The sequence below is a fragment of the Pinus tabuliformis genome, chromosome 2_2 (genome assembly GCF_031772625.1).
Source record: "Pinus tabuliformis cultivar Carrire ecotype Pingquan chromosome 2_2, CPIR1, whole genome shotgun sequence".
NCBI lineage: Eukaryota > Viridiplantae > Streptophyta > Pinopsida > Pinales > Pinaceae > Pinus > Pinus tabuliformis.
The window spans coordinates 616298206-616319526 of NC_142300.1; the positions used below are offsets into that span (position 1 = coordinate 616298206).

Sequence of the window (21321 nt, forward strand, 5' to 3'; positions counted from 1 at the left end):
TCCTGGCTTTATTGTAAGATCTACAATACAAAAAATGTAATTGAGACAATATAATACTAAAGTACCTAGTGTACATAAGACACCAAAAATGGTAATAAAACAAGGATGAATTTTTAGCTCCTACAAGCCTCAAATCTGCCATAGACTCGCTAAAACTCAATAACATATTTTCTTTAGATCCATAGCTAGAAAGGAAGGATCCCAGGATGGCATGAAATGGTCATAAGAAAATATTTGTTTGTAAGTCACATTGAAATGCTCTTACCCTACAATCCATTCAAAACTATAACAGAGCAAAACGTTATTTGCAAAATATAACATGGAAAATACTCATTTGTAAGTCACATTGAAATTCTCCTACTCTACAATCCATTCAAAACTATAAGAGAGTAAAACATTGTTTGTAAAACAAAATAAAGTCCTCTTATATATTGTATTCTATTCAGTTTCCAGATAAAAGGAAACAAATATAACAGACTAAGAACTGCAATTAGTGTACCTGTTCCCCTTGGTCATCACAGTAGCCCAGTAGTGAAACAAGGTTCCGATGATGCAATCGAGATAACAACTCTATTTCATTGGAGAATTCTTTTCCTCCTTGCAAAGATCCCTCCCGAGCACGTTTTATAGCTACTACTGTACCATCCTTCAAAAGGCCCTTGTAAACCCTACCATAGCCACCTTGTCCAATTTGCATGGAAACACTGAAATTATTTGTAGCTAGAGCCATCTCATCAAAATCAAAATCTTTGACACCTGCCACTTTCACTCGCTCTTTTGCTGTTATAGGATTAAACAATGATACATAAGATTGGCATCAAATCTAGGATGATAAATTGGCTACATTCAAATTTCTCATGTCTCTATTAGAAAAAGATTCATTCGACTATCTAGATAGGATCTTCTCAATTTAGGAATATAAAAAATAGATTACAAGGAAACAACAACTGAATTTTATGAGACTGTGTGACTATAGTTAAGGCAAGGAGAAATGTGAGAAACTAATCAAATTAATTTTATTTGCATTAGGGAAATCAATTAGGAAGACATCCTGATTCCTAACTATTTGTGCCGATCACTTCAATGTCGTCCAGCATAGAACATAGACATATATGTAGCAGAGAGAACCCTAAAAATAGATTACAATTCTGGGTTTGCCTGACAACTAGTGCCAGAAACATACACATCTTTATCAACGTGCCTACACATAAGAAAGAGAGATATTGTGAGAGAGCTAACCTACCAAGAAATTTCTTTCTGGAAGCAACTTCTCTGTATTTTTCCTGCCGCTTCGAAATCATAATCATAATAATTGAAGTAACTATTGCTGTGCCAAAAATGGCCCCTATCAAAATTCCCACAAGAGCACTCTTGCTCAAACCAGATTCACGCTCTGTACCAGACAACATCAGAATCAAAATTTCAATTTCATGCACATAGATGAATCCCTGCTAATCCTATTTTTTTCCTTCAAAGTATGAAAAACAAAGAGGCACTTCCATTTGGCCACAGAAACAAACAAGCATCATGACAAATAGTGTGCTGAAGAATGTAACTAGGTTAGGTCTTCATAAATTGTACTTGAGTCAAAATATAATATATTTGTCAAAAGAAAGCAAAGAGAATTTTATTGATTAATTGAATTGACTTGTTAAAGCATGGGTTTCATGCTTGGGTCAATTGTCTTAGGTCAAGCCTCCATTGTAGGCTTTAGGATTGTTTATTAAAGTCAAAATCAATTTCTGTTTAGTCAAAGACTCCTCCATCAAGTCTCCTTCAAGTCGGCCTCAAAATAATTCATCAAGTCAGCCTACAGGACACATCTCTTCAAGGACTTATGTCGGCTCATTACAAGAGGGAAACTACTATAAATAGGAGTGCAACCTTCGACCAAAATTGAAGAGATAAACTCGTGGATCTTAGAGACAATTGCGGATTTCAGAGAGATGTTTTCAGTGCTATTGCAAAGGAGACAAGTTCAGATTTCAGAGAGAAATTTTTGGGTCTATTACAGTGAGACAGTTTGGATCTTTTCCAGAGAATGAGTTCTGAGCATTTTGGTGAAGGCACGGTATTAGCATTTCGGTGAAGGCACAGTATAATGAAGATATAATTTCGCTATATATTGCAGAGATGGTTTTGGTGCCACCACAGTGATAGGGTCTTGGCACAATGACAAGGTCTCGGTCCAGTAACAAAGATCTCGGTGCTACCACAGGAACAAAGTCTCAGTGCTATTACAGTGACAAGGCTTCTGTGCTGCCACAGAGACAAGAATTTGGTACCATCTCAGTGACAAGGACTCAGTGCTCACACAGTGACATGGATGACAAACTGATTAAGATTAAACAAGGATGACTTGATGGAGGGAGTCCCTACTCTAGGTTGTAAGGGTCTTGGCTGTCTCATCTTGAATCTACTTAAGAATTTTGACCGGGTTTCCCCCTAGAGTGGAGTTTTGCCCTGGCAGCATGCCTCCATCTTGTGTTCACTTCTATTTGTTGCTTGGCATTAGTCTTAATGATAAGAAAAGATAATTCGAAAGAACAAATAATAATAATGAAAAAACATCACAAGATAATGTCATAATAAGAGAAATCGTTTAACTGTCACACTTTGGATTTCTCAACATAGTGAACTACAACTGTGGACATTAAAAGGAATAGAATGATTTCGAACTTCAGAAGTATGCAATGCCCATTATAACAAATGTCAAAAACAAAAAGAACTGCCTCATCCTTTTGAACCCCTCAAATGGACACTGACAAAGACTTGTCAAATGAACATAAGAAGGTTTGTTTATGAAGAAACACCTTTGTTGCAAAAAAAAATCTCTTGAACTTTTTCATATCCATAACTCTTAATTTTCATCAAATAAAATGCATTTACTCAAAAGGCAGTAGGCAATTGCTGGGGCATTTTTTTCCTTCAGATATGTTAAATTTTAGAAACATTGTTAACACTCAATGCCTGTGGGACAGTGGCCTACTACAGTACTATCACATTGATGGGCTTGTTCTTATTGTAATGTTTTGTAGATGTAGCCGAAACTCAGGGATTTTGGTAGACAATCATATCATTCCAATTATCCAAATTCTGTTGCCAGTAAGACTATCTGAGGTTTCAACGATATAATATCTAAACTTTAAAGAGGTTCGGGCCTTTGCCTATTGATTGCAGCCCTAAGAGGACAGTATAACAGGAAATAATGAGGTAACACTCCCGAAGGCTTTAGTCATGGACATCCATGCAGAGAGTGTGATTTATGACCAAAAATCTCTCTTGGGAAAAGAAATAAGTATCTCTGATCTGGACAAAGAAAGAATGTGTCCAACAAGCCACCTAAATCTCAATTAAGGCAATAAACCTCTCCCTGATCTCATAACAGATAGCACATTTGAAAATAAGGTGCGCTTTTGAATTAGTGTCATGAAGTTGGGAAAGATTGAAAGCTTAATCCAGGAAAGAAAGGTGATGATCAGTCCAACCCAATGTTACTAGACTCAGAATCGGCAATAAATCAGTGAGGCAAAAGAGCAAAGAGTTTTAATCGGATTGGGGAGAAATCAGGAAAAATCGTTGAATTCAATAAATAAAATTATAAATATATACACATATATTGAATTTAAAAAAAAAACATTTTTCATTGATATTAAATAAAGCCATGTCCAAACGATGCATATATCAATAGATGTCCAAAATATCATGAATGAAAAAGTATCTCATATATGTTATGAGTCCAAACATGATCCAAAGTACTGAGTCCCGACTCCTAACCAGTAAGTACATAGAACCTGAAGCATCTACTTCTAAAAGTTTATAAATATTGCACACTAATCAGTAAAAAGTAGTAACTGAAATCTCTTGATTGTTGCTGAAATGATACGATAATGGTTTGCTACTGAAATCTCTGACAGAGCACACGTTGAAGCTACACTAGAGTACACTACACACTACACCTCTATTACACTATGACTCGAAGTAAACTGAAAATAAAACCATGCCTCTATTACCTTCTCGGCGTATGAGTTGTGGGCCCGAGCAGTGAAAAGTCAGTTACGAACCGACGTTTAATTTTTAACCTTACTAAACCACGCAATGAAAAATGCAAGAACCCTAAAAGTTAAAACTCATTTTCGTCGAATTGAGGGTTGAAAATCACCTCAGTCGCCTAAATTGCAATTAATCGGTGAGTCACAAGTCAAACTTGCATTGACCATGAGTCAAATTCGGTCAACACAAGTTTGACTCACCCAGAGTTGAATCAGATTGATTGAGGGAAGTGCAGAGTTTGACTAGCGATTAATCGTGAATGATTGGAGATTCATGTTTCACTGGTCCAACCTGAAGTTGGTGAGAGCTATCCAAAATTGTCATAACTTCATAAGAATGCCCCGTAGGCTAAATCAAATCTGCATTATTCATGAGTTTGTGGTTTCACTTAATGTCTTGATTGACAGTTGTGAGATGCCTTTTGGTGCTATCAGCTATGGCATATCATTGGTGAAAGATGCATGATTATGTGTTCGTGGTTAGCTTAGCATAACACTCAAACATCTCAAATTTGGAACACCTAAATAAGAATCGAGAGTGATAACGTATGATTCTAGTTCATCATGTTGTTTTGTCAGTACGAAAGGAGCAACACATGGTCTCCTTCTATTATGACTTTAGCTAATGGTGGGGATTACCAAGAGGTACCGCTTTAATTTTTCATCATACAAAAACTTTATGAATTATACTCATTGACTCATATGTGGAGGCAAGTTTATTATTATTTTAATGCGTCCTATTGACCATTGAAGTACACTTGAAGACTCCATACCCAAGGATATGTTCGAGGATTCTTGCACATAGAGAGCTCTGATATGATCAGGGCTTCTAAGCCTCTTCTTCTCTCTCTTCTTCTTCATTGTTCTCAGATTTTGCAAGCCCTACAGGCCTAGGTAGCTTAGGGATTTGTTATCAAGTGAGTTCACTCTCGGGAGGCTTTTTTATTTGGTTTATTATTTGTGTTTTTCAGTGCTTGATAATAATTGTATTTTTTCTCTAGTTATGACCCCAAAGTTGGAGTGCGGCTTGATAGCAAGGCCTTAAGTGAGTCCTATTGTCTAGAGTCCTATTGTCTAGAGTCATTATATATTACCATGTTAGATCACTCGTAAAACTTCGCGGAATTTGATTAGGTCTAGGTGTCCTTTTTAATTGATTAAATTTTCTCGCATGACGGGATTTTTAATAAATTTTCCATGTAAATTGTAATAACTGATGTCTAGAGAAGTTGTAGGGGGTATGAGTGGTCAAAATTGGACCTCTACTCCTAAACTTTCTACTAAGGCACAGTTTGAGGGGTAAAAATCAACTATAAACCCTCAAAACCCACTTTTCCTAAGTCTAGGGGAAAATGTGGCAATAAATTAGCCAAAAATTAAATAAATGAGAAAAAATAAAGATTCTCTCCAAGTCAAAGATGCTAAAAAATGAGGTGGAAATTCACCAAGAGATAAAGTCAAGTTTCAAAGCCTGAGCAAAACCCTTCCAAGGGGAAAACCCAAAAAGCTCCTCTTCTTATAGAATCTTCAAATGAGACAACAAAGACCCAAACTCTAGACCAAGTCCTCCTCCTAGCACCAAGTCATCCCTCTAAAGAGACCTTCCAATAGGATCACAGTCAAACTAGGTTAACTAGAGACAAACCCTTCCAGAACTGCAATAGTCTCAGAATTTCAACCCCTCCTACAAGAGAATTTCAGCCACTGCAACTACTCCAAAAACTCACATGTGTGAGAGGAAATTGCCCAAAAATTGTCTTTTTCCTTGGCTAGTGTTTCCTTTTGATTCCTTGACCTTTGCTTCTCTTTTCTTGACCTTCGCTCTCTTTCTTCGTACTTCTTACTCCAGATCGAACTTGTTGGTGAGTGTCAGATGAGCTTGAAGATATCTCTATATATATATCCTTTCCAAGAGGTCAAATAGCCCCTCTCTAGGTCGATTTGTTGAGATTGCAACAAGATGATGGAGCTTAGTGAAAAGAGTCGCCTTCACTAAGTGGGCCCGCAGGCTATTTTTGGCGCAAGTCTATTTTTAGACTATGTCTATTTTTAGACATATGGATCATGTCTATGTTTATGGATGATTGATCAAGTTGGGAAAAAAAAGATGGACTTCTATTTTTGATGAAAGTGTGAGTGATCACAGTGTGAGTGATCAAGTCTATTTTTAGACTGGCTGTCAAAAATAGAAAAGTCAAATATTATTATCTCACAATAATATTTGGACTATAAACTTAATCTTATTCTCTTGGAGCACTTCAGTTTGAGCTACGGAAGTGGCACATGCAGCTGTCAAAAGGAAATTCGTTTTTCTTATGAGTCAGTTGAGTTGCTGCATGCATGACTTCAGTTAGAACTCAAGTGAGTTGAGTTTAGTGGACTGGAGGTACAGTTGATGGAGTTGTGTTCAGTTTAACTTAGTTAAACTGGTTGTAGTTAGTCTAACTGCAGATAGACTAATGATGAGTTGTTAAACTAATTATTAACTCATAATACAACTAAAGAATACATCAGTTAACTCAGTTGCATGTCAGTGCATATTCAGTTCAACAGGGACAGGTGGTAGAGAATCAGATTGCTATCAGTTGTGACTATAGTTGTGCACCAGATCTTGCACAATCAAAGGATTGAGTATGCCAATGAGTTTGCTCACGTATTTGGCCCGCATTTTAGCCTTTGCTCACGTCCACAAAGAGTGAGTGACTATTTTGCAGGTGAAAATCGAGTTTGGGAAGCCATTCTCATCAGTTCTTGAGCAGGTATTGAGCAGTGGAGGCAGGCAAGCAGTGGAAGAGATTTGGAGATCAGATCTGAGCTGTATTGTGTGTAACAGAGGTGGAGATACTTGTGAGAAGTATTATGCTGTGTAATGTTACATGACTCAATCATTAATATACAGATAGTGTGGGGTTTTTAGCGAGATGCTTTCCCCGTGATACATACTGTGTTAATGTGTGAATGCTCATGATGTTTTATTGTTATTGATGCTGCTATATTCTTGATCGACGTAGAGGAGCTTATGTATTGTGTATGTTTTCCGCATTAGTACATGATCAGGATAATCTCCATTGAATATGTGTTAAATTATTCAAAATTTCTACATGGTATCAGAGCTAGATGATTTGTAGAAAAAGTTTCTACATGGTATCGGAGCTAGATGATTTGTAGAAAAAGTTTCTACATGGTATCAGAGCTAGATAATTGTAGAAAAAGTTTCTACATGGTATCGGAGCAGCTTGATTTGTAGAAGAGATTTTTACAGGATATCAAGCGAGGGTTGATCGGAAGCAGTTGAGTTGGTTGCTGGTGGAATTCGAATTTGCAGCAGTGTTTTCTTGGTGACAACGCAGCAATGTCTTTCAATGGATTGCGATTGGAGTATGCTCTTGAGGGCAGCTCAAACTATATTGCATGGAAGGACAGGATGGAGGCAGTATTGGATGATAACGGGCTGAAGGAATTCATAGATACGGATATCCCAAAGCCTACTGATGCTACTCAAGCTGATGCTTGGCAAAAGAAGATCGCAAAATGTCGAAGAATTCTGTTGGAGGGCGTGAAGGATCACATTGTGTCCAGCCTCCATGGAAAGGCTACTCCATATTTGATGTGGAAATCATTAACAGAATTATTCCAAAGCAAGAGCGATCAGAGGAAGCTGGCGCTCAAAGATAAACTCAGAAACATCAAATACGAGAAGGGAGACAGTATTCCCAAGTATCTCACGAAGTTCACTCAGTGTCGAGATGAGCTGGGAAGTGTGGGGGTTACTGTTGATGATGAGGACTTGGTGAGCTTGGCTCTCCTTGGTCTTCCGAAGAGTTGGCATTCCTATCAGGACTCTGTCAATGGTCGGGAGAAGTTGCCAGGATGGGAAAGACTATGGTCAGATCTTGTGCAGGAGGAGATCAGGCGGAGTACCAGGGACGGATCTTCGTCAAAGGGAGCTGATGAAGAGAATTGTGCTTTGGCTGCCAAAGCAAAGAAAGGGAAGAGCAAGAAAGCTTCTCAGTCTGGTGCGAAAGGCAAGAAGCAGGATATGTCCAAAGTGAAGTGTTTTCACTGTCACCAGCATGGACACTATGCCACAAATTGTCCACAGAAGAAGAAGAACAAGCAAGCTGCTGGATCTGCAGGGGGAGAGGCCTTAGCTTCTCAGTTTGAGCTTGATTTTTCATTGATCGCATGCTTGGTTTCAAGTGTGATGGGATCAGTGTGGTTCTTGGACAGTGGTGCGTCTTTTCACATGACGGGAGATAGAGATTTGTTCTCTGATCTGGAGGACAAAGATCTTGGAGTGCACATCGAGATGGGCGATGATGGTAGATACAGTGCGACCGGTATCGGTACCATTTCCTTTGAGAGGGAGTCTGGTAAACCCTTTGTATTGAAGGAAGTCATGCATGTTCCAGGATTGAAGAAGAATCTCATCTCAGTGACGATGTTAGAAGACAAGGGGTATGATGTTGTTTTCAGCGAGGGAAAGGCCTTCCTGCGCAGCAAGACAACTGGTGAGACCCGGAAGATAGGGGTTCGAGTGAGGAACCTTTATCAGTTGCATGTAGATGGATGCGCAGCAATGGCAGGCAAGGCAGAAGGATTGGTGAGCCGGGATGATGGCGAGTTGTGGCACAGGAGATTGGGTCACCTTCACCATGGAGCCTTGAAGATACTGCAGCAGATCACTACAGGGCTTCCTAAAGGCACACTTGCGCAGTCAGATCAGTGCAAGGGGTGTACCTTGGGGAAGTTTGTGAAAGCCACCTTTCACGAGAAGGATAGTCGAGCCACGACGATCCTTGAGAGAATTCACAAAGACGTGTGTGGATCTTTCTTAGTTGCTTCGACAGCAAAACACAGGTATTATGTGATTTTTGTTGATGATTTCTCTCGTAAGTGCTGGATCTTCTTCATGCAGAAGAAGAGCGAGACATATTCAAAGTTCTGTGAATTCAAAGCACTGGTCGAGAAGGAGTCGGGGAAGAAGGTGAAGGCTCTTAGGAGCGATAATGGTGGTGAATACATCTCGGACGAGTTCAAGGATTTCTGCAAGGCAGAAGGGATTCGTAGAGAGCTCATAGCTCCCCATAACCCACAGCAGAACGGGGTAGCTGAGCAGAAGAACAGAACGATTGTGGGTGCTGCACGGGAAATGTTGCATGATCAGGGCCTACCCCTTCACTTGTGGGCGGAAGCATGCAATACAGCAGTTTATGTGCAGAACCGTTGTCCTCATAGGATACTTGGCATGAGTACACCCGAGGAGGCTTATTCTGGTGAGAAGCCTGATCTTTCTCATTTGAGGATTTTTGGTGCTAACGTTTACATGCATGTGACGAAGGATGCCAAAAACAAGTTGGAGCCGACTGCAGAGGTTGGGATATTTGTGGGGTACACTGATACGCCCCACAACTATCGTGTGTATTTTCCAGACAGTGGTAAAACTGTTGTGCGACGGGATATAAAATTTCAGGAGGAGAAAGCCATGAAGTGTTCGCTTGAGAGGGAGCTACACTTGCATGCAGATGAGGAGCTATTAGTTCCTAAGGATGAGCTTCAGGACGTGGATCAGCCACAGGACGAGGTTCATGGAGTGGAAGAGACCACTCATTCAGCGCCAACCATCAGAGGGCGAAAGCGCTTGACAGAAGCTGAGCGACTGGCTCAAGATGCAGAGAAAGTTGTAGGACCACCTACAGCCCAACGCAGGCAGAGACAGTCACCTGATCGGTACACTGGATACATGGCTCTTATGAGCAAGTGTGTTGTGACTGAGCCATCCTCTTTCGAGGAAGCTGTGGAGGACCCCGCATGGGTAGACGCCATGGTGGAAGAGTATGATTCTATTGTCAGAAACAGTGCATGGGAGATTGTTCCTAGACCGGAAGGAAAATCAGTGGTGGGTTCGAGATGGATCTACAAAGTTAAGCAGGCAGCTGACGGGAGTGTGGAGAAGTACAAGGCAAGATTTGTTGCCCGAGGCTTTTCACAGATTGAGGGGATCGATTATGAGGAGATCTTTGCACCTGTCGCAAGGTATTCTTCCATACGGACGATTCTTGCTCTCTCAACGCAGATGGGATGGCACATTCATCAGATGGATGTGAAGACTGCGTTCCTCAATGGAGTCATTGAGGAGGAGGTGTACATTGAGCAACCCGAAGGCTTTGAAGTCTTCAGCAGCGAGTCGCATGTGTGCAGGCTCAAGAGAGCGCTGTATGGGTTGAAGCAAGCACCACGTGCTTGGTACACACGGATAGACAGCTATTTCACAGGACTTGGATTCTCCAAGAGCGAGGCGGATCCGAACCTATACCAGATTGTGGTGGAGGGTAAGTTGCTTATCATTGTACTGTATGTTGATGATTTGATTCTAACGGGTGATGAGCTGTTGATACTGTCATGCAAGAAGGATCTTGCTACAGAGTTTGAGATGAAGGATTTGGGCCTCCTTCACTATTTCCTAGGATTGGAAATATGGCAGCGCAGTGGTGGACTGTTTGTTTCTCAGGGCAAGTATGCTCGGGAGATACTGGAGAAGTTCAACATGCATGGCTGCAAGCCTGTTGATACTCCTCTTCCTGGAGGTTAGAGGAAGGAGGATGCCACTTCGGGAGAAGAAGTGGATGCCACTGTTTATCGACAGTTGGTGGGGTCGCTGATGTATTTGGTCAATACACGACCTGATATATGCTATGCAGTTAACCAGCTTTCACAAGCTATGGTTAAGCCTACCAAGCTCTTTTGGAAGGCGGGCAAGCATGTATTGAGCCACTTGAGAGGCACATCGGGATATGGATCTTGGTACAGGCAGGAGGATGCAGAGTGGGTAGGGAGCCCAACGGACAGAAAGAGCACATCAGGAGGGGTCTTCAGTATCGGATCGACAGTAGTTTCTTGGTACAGCAGGAAGCAGAGATCTGTGTGGATGAGGATGATCTTGGTCGGGTTTTTCGGGTCCAAGCACATCAGCTACCATCATATCAGAGATTGTGTGCAGCGGAGGATCATGTTACTTTCGTACATTCCAACGGAGGATCAGGATGCTGATATTCTGACGAAGGCTCTCACCAGGAGCAAATTCGAGTACCACCGAGGCAGGATAGGGGTTACTGATAATCCATATCTTGTCGAGAGGGAGTGTTGAGATTGCAACAAGATGATGGAGCTTAGTGAAAAGAGTCGCCTTCACTAAGTGGGCCCGCAGGCTATTTTTGGCGCAAGTCTATTTTTAGACTATGTCTATTTTTAGACATATGGATCATGTCTATGTTTATGGATGATTGGTCAAGTTGGGAAAAAATAGATGGACTTCTATTTTTGATGAAAGTGTGAGTGATCACAGTGTGAGTGATCAAGTCTATTTTTAGACTGGCTGTCAAAAATAGAAAAGTCAAATATTATTATCTCACAATAATATTTGGACTATAAACTTAATCTTATTCTCTTGGAGCACTTCAGTTTGAGCTACGGAAGTGGCACATGCAGCTGTCAGAAAAAAATTCGTTTTTCTTATGAGTCAGTTGAGTTGTTGCATGCATGACTTCAGTTAGAACTCAAGTGAGTTGAGTTTAGTGGACTGGAGGTACAGTTGATGGAGTTGTGTTCAGTTTAACTTAGTTAAACTGGTTGTAGTTAGTCTAACTGCAGATAGACTAATGATGAGTTGTTAAACTAATTATTAACTCATAATACAACTAAAGAATACATCAGTTAACTCAGTTGCATGTCAGTGCATGTTCAGTTCAACAGGGACAGGTGGTAGAGAATCAGATTGCTATCAGTTGTGACTATAGTTGTGCACCAGATCTTGCACAATCAAAGGATTGAGTATGCCAATGAGTTTGCTCACGTATTTGGCCCGCATTTTAGCCTTTTCTCACGTCCACAAAGAGTGAGTGACTATTTTGCAGGTGAAAATCGAGTTTGGGAAGCCATTCTCATCAGTTCTTGAGCAGGTATTGAGCAGTGGAGGCAGGCAAGCAGTGGAAGAGATTTGGAGATCAGATCTGAGCTGTATTGTGTGTAACAGAGGTGGAGATACTTGTGAGAAGTATTATGCTGTGTAATGTTACATGACTCAATCATTAATATACAGATAGTGTGGGGTTTTTAGCGAGATGCTTTCCCCGTGATACATACTGTGTTAATGTGTGAATGCTCATGATGTTTTATTGTTATTGATGCTGCTATATTCTTGATCAACGTAGAGGAGCTTATGTATTGTGTATGTTTTCCGCATTAGTACATGATCAGGATAATGTCCATTGAATATGTGTTAAATTATTCAAAATTTCTACACGATTTGTATCTTCTTGGGCCGACCTGTGATCTTGAGGTTTCCAGGACCTACTAGACTCAAAATAATTTATTTTACAAATTCCATTTTGCCAAAATGGGTCTTATAAACATGATGTTGACTCCTTTAACTCATGATAATAAATCTTATGACATAACAAACCCTAGAAGCATGAAGAAGATGCTTTGACGTAGAAGACCAATAATGAGCGTGAAACACATGCTTTTAAAATAATAACTTTTTCTTTTCTTCTTTTGTTTGTTACATAAGATACATATCGAAATGAGTACAACAACAATTATGAAGACTGAAACTAGCTACGTTTCCAACAAAAAGGAATATGCCATGCAATGCTAGTATACAATGTACAAGTTAAGTATAATCATACAAGTAATGTAACCAGGATATCATCATATCAACATTCTACTTCTATCCTTTATGATTAATTATGAGATAAATCCAAGAACAAACATAATAATAATGAAACTCATATGCAAGATCACAAGAGTGGGAGGTAGGAAAATAACGTGACCACACTTTATGAAAAGGAGCCATGGATGCAAGCGAAAAAGGGGAATCATGCCTGCACCATCGGATCATTCCCTCAAGTTTGAATATAGAGAAGTGAACAATCAAGCTCAAGCACTCCTCAAAACCTCCTTAGTAATGCAACGCGTCGTGGTGTCCTTAGGGACACGATGGGAGGGGTGATAGGATGGTTGGCATGGAGGACCACAATAACTAGGTTGTTTATTACAAGGACCATATTGAAAATGAGCAACCGACATAGGCTCATCAATTTAAGACTAGGGTCCATGGATGGCTCAAAAATATCAACGATCATCTCTTCTTGATGACATGGAATATAAGGCAAGAAAAAGTTCCTACCAGCATCATCATTAGTATCATAAATTGGATCATTGTATAAGGAGTGGCCACTGACATCCCATTTACCTTCTTCTATAATATATATGCATGAACTCGGAAATGTCAACCTTCAAGGGGTCAATGGGATCAACCTTTTCAAGGTCTTCATGGAACACAACATCATAGATAACATCCTTGAAAAGGGAGGGGCTATTCTCAAATCCATTTTCCAAAGGGCCTTCATCATTAAGATTCTTACCATGCTTCTTCTCAAAATTGGCCTAAATATCTTCATCAATGTTTTCATCTTGATGATCTAGAAAGGACTCTTGCTCATTGTGTTCTTCAACTTCTTCACTATGGCTAAGGAGTCCCTATATGCATGAACTCAAAAATGTCAACCTTCAAGGGGTCAATGGGATCAACCTTTTCAAGGTCTTCATGGAACACATCATCATAGATAATATCCTTGAAAAGGGAGGGGCTATTCTCAAATCCATTTTCCAAAGGGCCCTCATCATTAAGATTCTTACCATGCTTCTCAAAATTGGCCTCAATATCTTCATCAATGTTTTCATCTTGATGATCTAGAAAGGACTCTTGCTCATTGTGTTCTTCAACTTCTTCACTATGGCTAAGGAGTCCCTCTTCTTGGAGAGAAATAGTTAAAGTTTTGGATAACATCTTAAACATGAAAACTTGGTCCCCAATACTTAAGGAATTCTTTAACAAGAACCCTAATGGAAGGGATTCTCTTTGGTCTACATCTTTCAAGCCAATCCCTCTGATCTTCCCCAAAGGAATCAATGAAGAGCCACATGAGGGCATCCTCATGAAGAATGTTGATTTCAGAAGTGTAACTTGACAACATGATCCACTACTCAAGAAGGATTTTGGAATTTTTCATATAATTTGTATCCCACCAATTTTGATATTCAGGGATTTCCTTGACATCCAAAGCAAGGAATATCTTATGCAAATTCCAAGGAGCCATTGCCTCAAGAGAGCCAAATTCATTCACAACCTTCATGGGATCAATCACGGATGGGATTGAGGATTATGATGCATTGGACCCAAGGATTAAGATGGCCTTAACTTTTGGTGAGTTTTTCCGCTTGAAGGAAAAAACATAGATCCAAGGTTAGAACCCCATATAAGGTAGGTCACTAAAACTAAGACCTACAGAGGACAGTGGGAAAGGTCACACTTCCCAACTTTGATGGATCACCAGGAGTTTGCTAGAGCATGGGTGTAGACGCTGGACACTTATCCAACTAAAACCCATGAGAGAGGTGGATACTATTAAGTATGCCACTTTACATCTAGATGGAGATGCAAAGGAGTGGTGGTACCATGGGTTGATCGCTCTGGGGCATGTTGGCATTGCTTCCTACACAAAGTTCACATAGAGGCTCATAGAGAGGTTTGACAGAAAGTACCCAAAGCCACATTTCAAGGAGTTGGTGCAACTAATAAAGATTGGTAGTGCAGAGGCATATATTTCGAAGTTCCAAAGGTTAGTTGTGATTGTGTCAAATATCCCAGAGGCAAGATTGATCATGCTAGTCATTGAGGGGATGATAGAGCAATTATGTGGATGGGTGAGGGCCTATATGTTGATTTGGGGTAGCATCGAATGTGCTCTAGCCAAGAAAATTGGTGGAGAGGCTAAAGCACATGAGATCTCCAAGACCCAGAAATGGTTTGGGCAGATTCTACCCTATTAAAATTGACAACTAGGACCAAACTCCATGTGGGTCATCTTATTAATGGCCACTGATATTTTTCTTGGATCCCTCTCATTGAAAGGTGTAGGATTGATCTAAAGATTATCCGATTCCGATAAGTATTCATAGAGTTATGAATTTATTTGTGTTATAAGACAATTTGTCAAGGTCAGCCAGCAACCGAATAAACCCCACTTGTGCTCAACGTTTTAGTATAAAAAGGGGTGGCTTGCAAGTCATTTGCACACACTCTTCTTATGATCTCTTCCTCTCCACTTGTCCTTGGGTTTTGGTGGGAGGAGAGATCCTAAGAGTATATACTCGCCTAAGTCTCATGATGCCCTAGCAGCAGTCTGGTTGCAGTCAATGGAGGAACATCTAGACGCAGTCAAAGGGAATATGCCATGCCCTAATCCACATTCTGAGAGAGACCGTAACACTGTCATGGAGAGAAGAAGTCTAAACACTGACCTAAAGGGAGATGCCCTAACTGCTATTCTATACGAGATCAAGGCACAGTCAAAAGAGAAGGCTCTACGCAGTCAAGGAGGGAGCTCTAATTTGCAGTTAAGGGTGGCCCTAATTCACTGTTAAAGAGGCCCTTATACACTGTCCTAAGGTGCCCTAATATACAATCTGTTGAAACCTTATTCACAACTAAACAGTGATCCTATTCCGTAGCAACTGGGCCCTAATACACAACTAAGAGGAGGTTTCATACAGCTAATATAGGACCTAAATCAAGGCCATAATCCACAGTTAGGAAAGGTCCTAATACGCTATCCAAGAGATACTTATACGCAGTCCATAAGGAGCCTTAATATGTTGTTAATGAAGGCCCTAATACGCTGCCTGAAGCAGCCCTTATCCACAGTCCTAAGGGAGCATTCATCCATTGTCAACAAAGCAACAAAGGTAGCCCTATAACGCAGCAAGGAAATGTCTTATCACAACATTAAGATGCGTGTTTGCAGTAGGTAACTGTGTGATAAAGGAAGCTGATATAGACATGCCTTCAGGACTGTTTGATAAGCCATAGTTATACAATAAAGGAAAGCGTTGAAGTCTGTTCCTTTGTGTTGTTGCTTTAATGATGTTTATGTAATTATTTTGAGGACATTTACTTCAGAGTTGCTATGTGCTAGGCCATAGGCCATAACATCATAGCAAGGGTTTCTTAGTGACTGTGTGGAGGGTTGTTAAATGCCACAGCTAGGCTGAGTTTGAAGAAAGGAGGACACAGGTCTGTGTGGCCAGTTTTAAGTTAAGGGAAAAAGTTGTTTTGGTTGGCTGTAAGTGACAGTTAGTGTGGCAGCATGATGACAATATGTACAGCACCATGTATAGGTACAATTGTAATGATTGCAGCATAGTGGAGGCAATATGTACAACAACATGTATAGGTACAACTATAACGATTGCAGCATAGTGGAGGCAATGTGTACAGCAGCATGTACAGGTACAACTGTAATGATTGCAGCATAGTGGGGGCAGTATGTACAACAGCATGTATAGGTACAACTGTAATGATTGTAGCATAGCGGAGGTAGTATGTACAGCAGCATGTATGGGTACAACTGTGAGTGGTGCAGCATAGTGCACCATGATGGGTACAACCATGATTGGTTGCATCTCAGTGACAAGAGCAGCTCAGTGAATGGGTGCAGCATGATGATGAGGTGCAGCACAGTGAGGTGCAGTATGGTGATGGAGTCACCTTAGAGGATCTTTTGAAGCTGTCTGCCTTCACCTAAGTTCAGATCAACTACCTCATGTGACATCTTAGAGAAGATCTCTGCTCTTATTTTGATAAGTCAAAATGTTGACTTCTGATGTATATGTAATATGTCTCTCTTTGTTGAACTATTGAAAATCATATAAGAAGAATTGACGAAGGGTTTCCCCACATTGGGTTTTGTCCCTGGCTAGCGCCACATCTTGTGTCCTCTTGTCTTCTACGATTTATATTTATGTTCTATCTGCAGTTTACTTTATTGCTTATTTGATTGCTAATCTGAAAAGATATTAAGCTAACTGTGAAAATTGAAATAAATTGCTCTAGCATAGAACATACCTAAATTTAACAATGCATCAGAGTTGAGGTGAAGACAATGCCCAAGCAAGAGCGAAAGAGCAATCACCAAAGACAGTTGGGAAAAGACAAAAGGATCAATGGATTCCTCATCCCTCTTAAAATTCACCAAGGGTGAAATCGAAGCAGAGAACATTATCAGAATGGCGCAGCGGAAGCTTATGATGGCCTACCTAAAGATCACTTCATTGGAAAGTCCAGATCTAAGGGTGGAAAGAAAGATAGATGACTTGTTTGGCCATTATGCGAAGGAATGCCTGAATGGCAGGGACACATCACTTGATGATGATAACAATCATTCCAGGGACATCTTCAATGATTAGAGGAATGACAGGTAATGAAGGTCATCAAGAAAATGGTTGACTCTTCAAAGAAAGCAACAAACCCTAGGTATGAAGATTCAAATATTGTTTCTGATAAGATAAAGAAGTGTTATCTTGTATTGGCCCTCTCCTTCAGATTCTTTGGGAATCTGGCTTATTGATTGTAGTGCTTCAAGGCACTCCATAAAATAGAAGGGTTCTCTCTCTCTAATTTGGTAGAGATGGAAACATTCATGGGATTATACCTGGAGCTGATGCCACCTATACTGGAAAGGGTGTGTTGTCGCGCAGATTGACACGACAACGCTCAGACCGGGGGCTGTCACTCTGATCCCCGATCCCTCCGTTTAAGCCTGTCTCCCGCGGCTAAGGGGGGTAGACCCTATGATATGACGAAGACCAACTGTCGATCAGTTGGTTGGGAGACACGAGATACGATATAAAAAGCACTTGATGGATTTGATTAATTTAGCAGACCAGTGCCTTAAGAGATTGTTGTAAAAACAATTACTTGTTAAATGATATAGAAACATGAACCATGAACAACAATCATCTATCATCAGCTAAATCACAATGCTCAAAACGATATCCGGCAACTAAAAATTTTGAAGAGATAAATGCCTTAAAACACCACGAGAATCGTAAATCATTAACCAGATATCAATTTCGTATCTCGACTTGAAAATTTATATCTCAACATGAAAGATATAACATGAAAAACCACTGAAACTGGCAAAAATAATTTTCCACAAAATTTTTATATTATTATTATTATTATTATTTTTTTTTTTATTAAACAAAATCTAAAAATCTAAAATTTACAAAACATTAAACTTAAAATCTATTTAAACTAAAATCTAAAACACTAAATATAAACCTAAGCCTAAATTTTTTAAATAAAATCTTTTTTATTATTTTTTATTTTAAAACCAAAATAAAACAAAAATTTAAATCTAATCAAATCTAAAACATAAAATTAAAACAAAACTATACAAATTTTAAACTAACCTAAAAATCAAATTAAAATCTAAATGACAAAACTAAGCTTAACCCTTTTTCATTTTATTTAAAATACAATTAAACCAATCTAAAGGAAATAAAACGAAATTATAAACAAAAAAAGCCCTAAATCTAAGACTACGTAACATACAGAAAATCGAATACGTATTATATGACCACGAAAGGAGTTTTGATTACCTTTTCCGTCTGCGTAAATGAGGAAAGCCCGACCGGTGAGGAAGATTGAAACGCAGGAAACCCGCATACGAATGGATTATGAAGCACTGAGCCGGCGGTAATGGGTTGTCATTTACTTGCGTTTTCCAGTTCCGGACGGCCGACAAATGAAACTTATGCAGATTTTCGATGGACAGAAGGGGGATGCTTCCTTACCATAACTTCTTTCTGATCCAAAACAACCGGCCTGCTAACGTATAACCTCTGAGCATTTAAAAATTGCAGAAGATGACGTGGATTATGAAACGCTGGAGCTGCTGGCGTGATTACGGTGCTAATAGAAGCTATACGTTAACATGAATCTCGATTTATAAGCTACTGAACGCATACAGCCTTTAAAAAATAATACCCTAACCCTCAGCTACGCATATAACCACGGAGAGCAAAAATTTGATTTATTTTCTATTCAGTTTTGAAGTCTAACGCAAACCAAAAGCATCCACGCAGAGACTTTCAGAAAATAGAGAAGCGTTTTACGAATACCGCCTGCGTGATGGCCTGCGGAGGAGCTTACCTGAAACATGAAGAACTTTTACCTGCTACCGTGTGTACGTGAGGATTGGAGCATGATCTGATCAATTATGATGACGCGTCCGATTTATACCTTTCGCATTGCAGGTGCGTGGATCCGCGTAACTGTGGTTCAAGCCATGAAGCGTCCTGATCGCGTGAAACCAATGAGGCTGACGGTTATTGCTGCTGCTTGTGCACAGTGTGTCAGCGTATCAACCTTGACAGCAGTCCTGCAATTACAAAAACGACAAAACCCTAATCAAAACTGCATAAAGAAAAAAAATTTGAAACCTAAAAACAGTTGATTAATTTACAGATATGGCCCCTTAACAGCCAGATTCATCAATAAGCACAGAAAACATTTTAAGAATAAAAATTTAAGGTTTTTCACTGTGAAGAACTTCAGAAAATCTCTCATGCAAATCAGAAAAATAAAACTGAATGATAGACCCAGGATCAAATCCAACTGGGCTCAGCAAAAAATGCTTGCGGGAGTTGGCTGGTTCAGCTGAGAACTTCCCCAAATGCCCACAAATTTCCTTCAGAAAAGGTTTTTCTGCACAGCTCAAAACAACCATCAATAAAGAGGGTAAAAATGCTGCTAGATCTCAGGAAGTAATGGAGATACGTGCCATTACTTCAGAAATCCTAACAACACTCAAACCCTAGCAAGTGAACAAGATACCTGTGCTCACAATACTCTACAAAAAGCAATTATTAACGGCTGAAAATAACATATGCAGAAAATTAAACAATCTCACAGCATTTCAAGAGAGTAACACCAGCAAGATATGGACCCCAAAGTCTTCCTTTATTAACCAGAAACAGATTTACAAGAGAGCTTCTTCAGTCTTAGACTCACAGATCTTCCAATTGAAATGACCCCCTAAGACCCTATTTAAAGGAAATGATCCCAACGGCTAGTTCGAGTGATCCATGTCGAAATGATCTCGACCGTCGATGAGGATCAAGACATCTCTTAATCTCATCCGTCGAAATTGTTAACTTATTATTAAAATAATATTTTGCATGCATTCACTTAAAATATTATTATTTTAGGGTTTTTTGCCCTATTTTATGATTTTTTTATTATTTTATTATTTTTTTAATTTTTTATTATTTTATTATTTTATTAAATGGATCATCGAACTAAGCCTTCGGAAACATCACCTAGGACCTAGGACTTAGGACTCATGAGGGGATTTAAAACATTTTTCAACCCTCAAGACACATTACATCATGACTTTTACAATTTTACATCCTAAGGGGACAAACCCACTTAATACAGACCCTCACAAATCACTGAGTTCTGCGACACACTTATAATCTAGCAGATTAACACACTAGGATTCTCCTAAAGTTCTAATGACAAAATCCATCCCGGCTTTGGGGTCAGGTTTGAAGGAAAACTCTGCCGATCATGGATCGGTGAGACGAAAAACCTTCCGGGACGTAGATTACCACTAGAAAGTTAGGTCCACCTAGGCAATTTACATACACGACTCATATCTGCTAAGATTATTTACAATTAATTCATGCAGACTGGGTTTACAATAAAATATGATCAAGTTGCTGATGATGGCAGGATGGCACGGACATGCTGATCAGGTGCTGCCCCTTTCTGCCAAGAGAAAGGGGGGGTACTGCATGGGTAGTTGACCAGTAGAGGTCAACAGGGTGTTACCCCTCAATTGAATGAGGGTAACTCGATTCATTCACAGAATCTCTTTTATGTACCTGATCGCAAGAAGAAGTTGGTGTCCATTTTGGCAATGGAAGTCAAAGGTTTCAGGGTGGAATTTATCAATGGAAAGGTACGTGTTAGAAAATAGAATTTTCAAAAGATGCTTTTTCTCATGGGTTCAAGGTTGGCAATTTGTATCAAGTTGCAGGATGGTCCATTGGGGATCATGTCAATTGACATATCTCATCTATAACATCGGAGGTCTACTTACGGGGCCCTACCGAATGTGAGTCAGATGGTGACAGGGATGCCTGAATTCATGAAGAGCATGAAGGTACATGTCTGAGATGTACCGAAGTAAAATCCTACAAGGGGACCATTCCCCTCATGTAGCAAGTCCACAGGTTTGGAACAACCCGAGGAGTTTGAGATTCATGATCGGGAATCTCATGTATACAGGTGGAAAGAAGCCCTCTGTGGCTTGAAGTAAAACACCTCGGGCATAGTATGAGAGGATTGATAGCTGTC

The 21321-nt window shown here is 39.9% G+C and overlaps 1 pseudogene across 1 annotated transcript in view; it reads right to left on the reverse strand.

The window, feature by feature from the left end:
* Positions 1-21321, reverse strand: part of LOC149194163 (putative LRR receptor-like serine/threonine-protein kinase At1g06840) — a 314494-nt pseudogene that overhangs the window by 19514 nt on the left and 273659 nt on the right. Inside the window, exons 17-18 of the transcript XR_016255078.1 lie at positions 1244-1393; positions 500-780 (exon numbers count right to left, since the gene is read on the reverse strand). The product of XR_016255078.1 is annotated as a putative LRR receptor-like serine/threonine-protein kinase At1g06840 (transcript). The remainder of the gene's footprint in view (positions 1-499; positions 781-1243; positions 1394-21321) is intronic.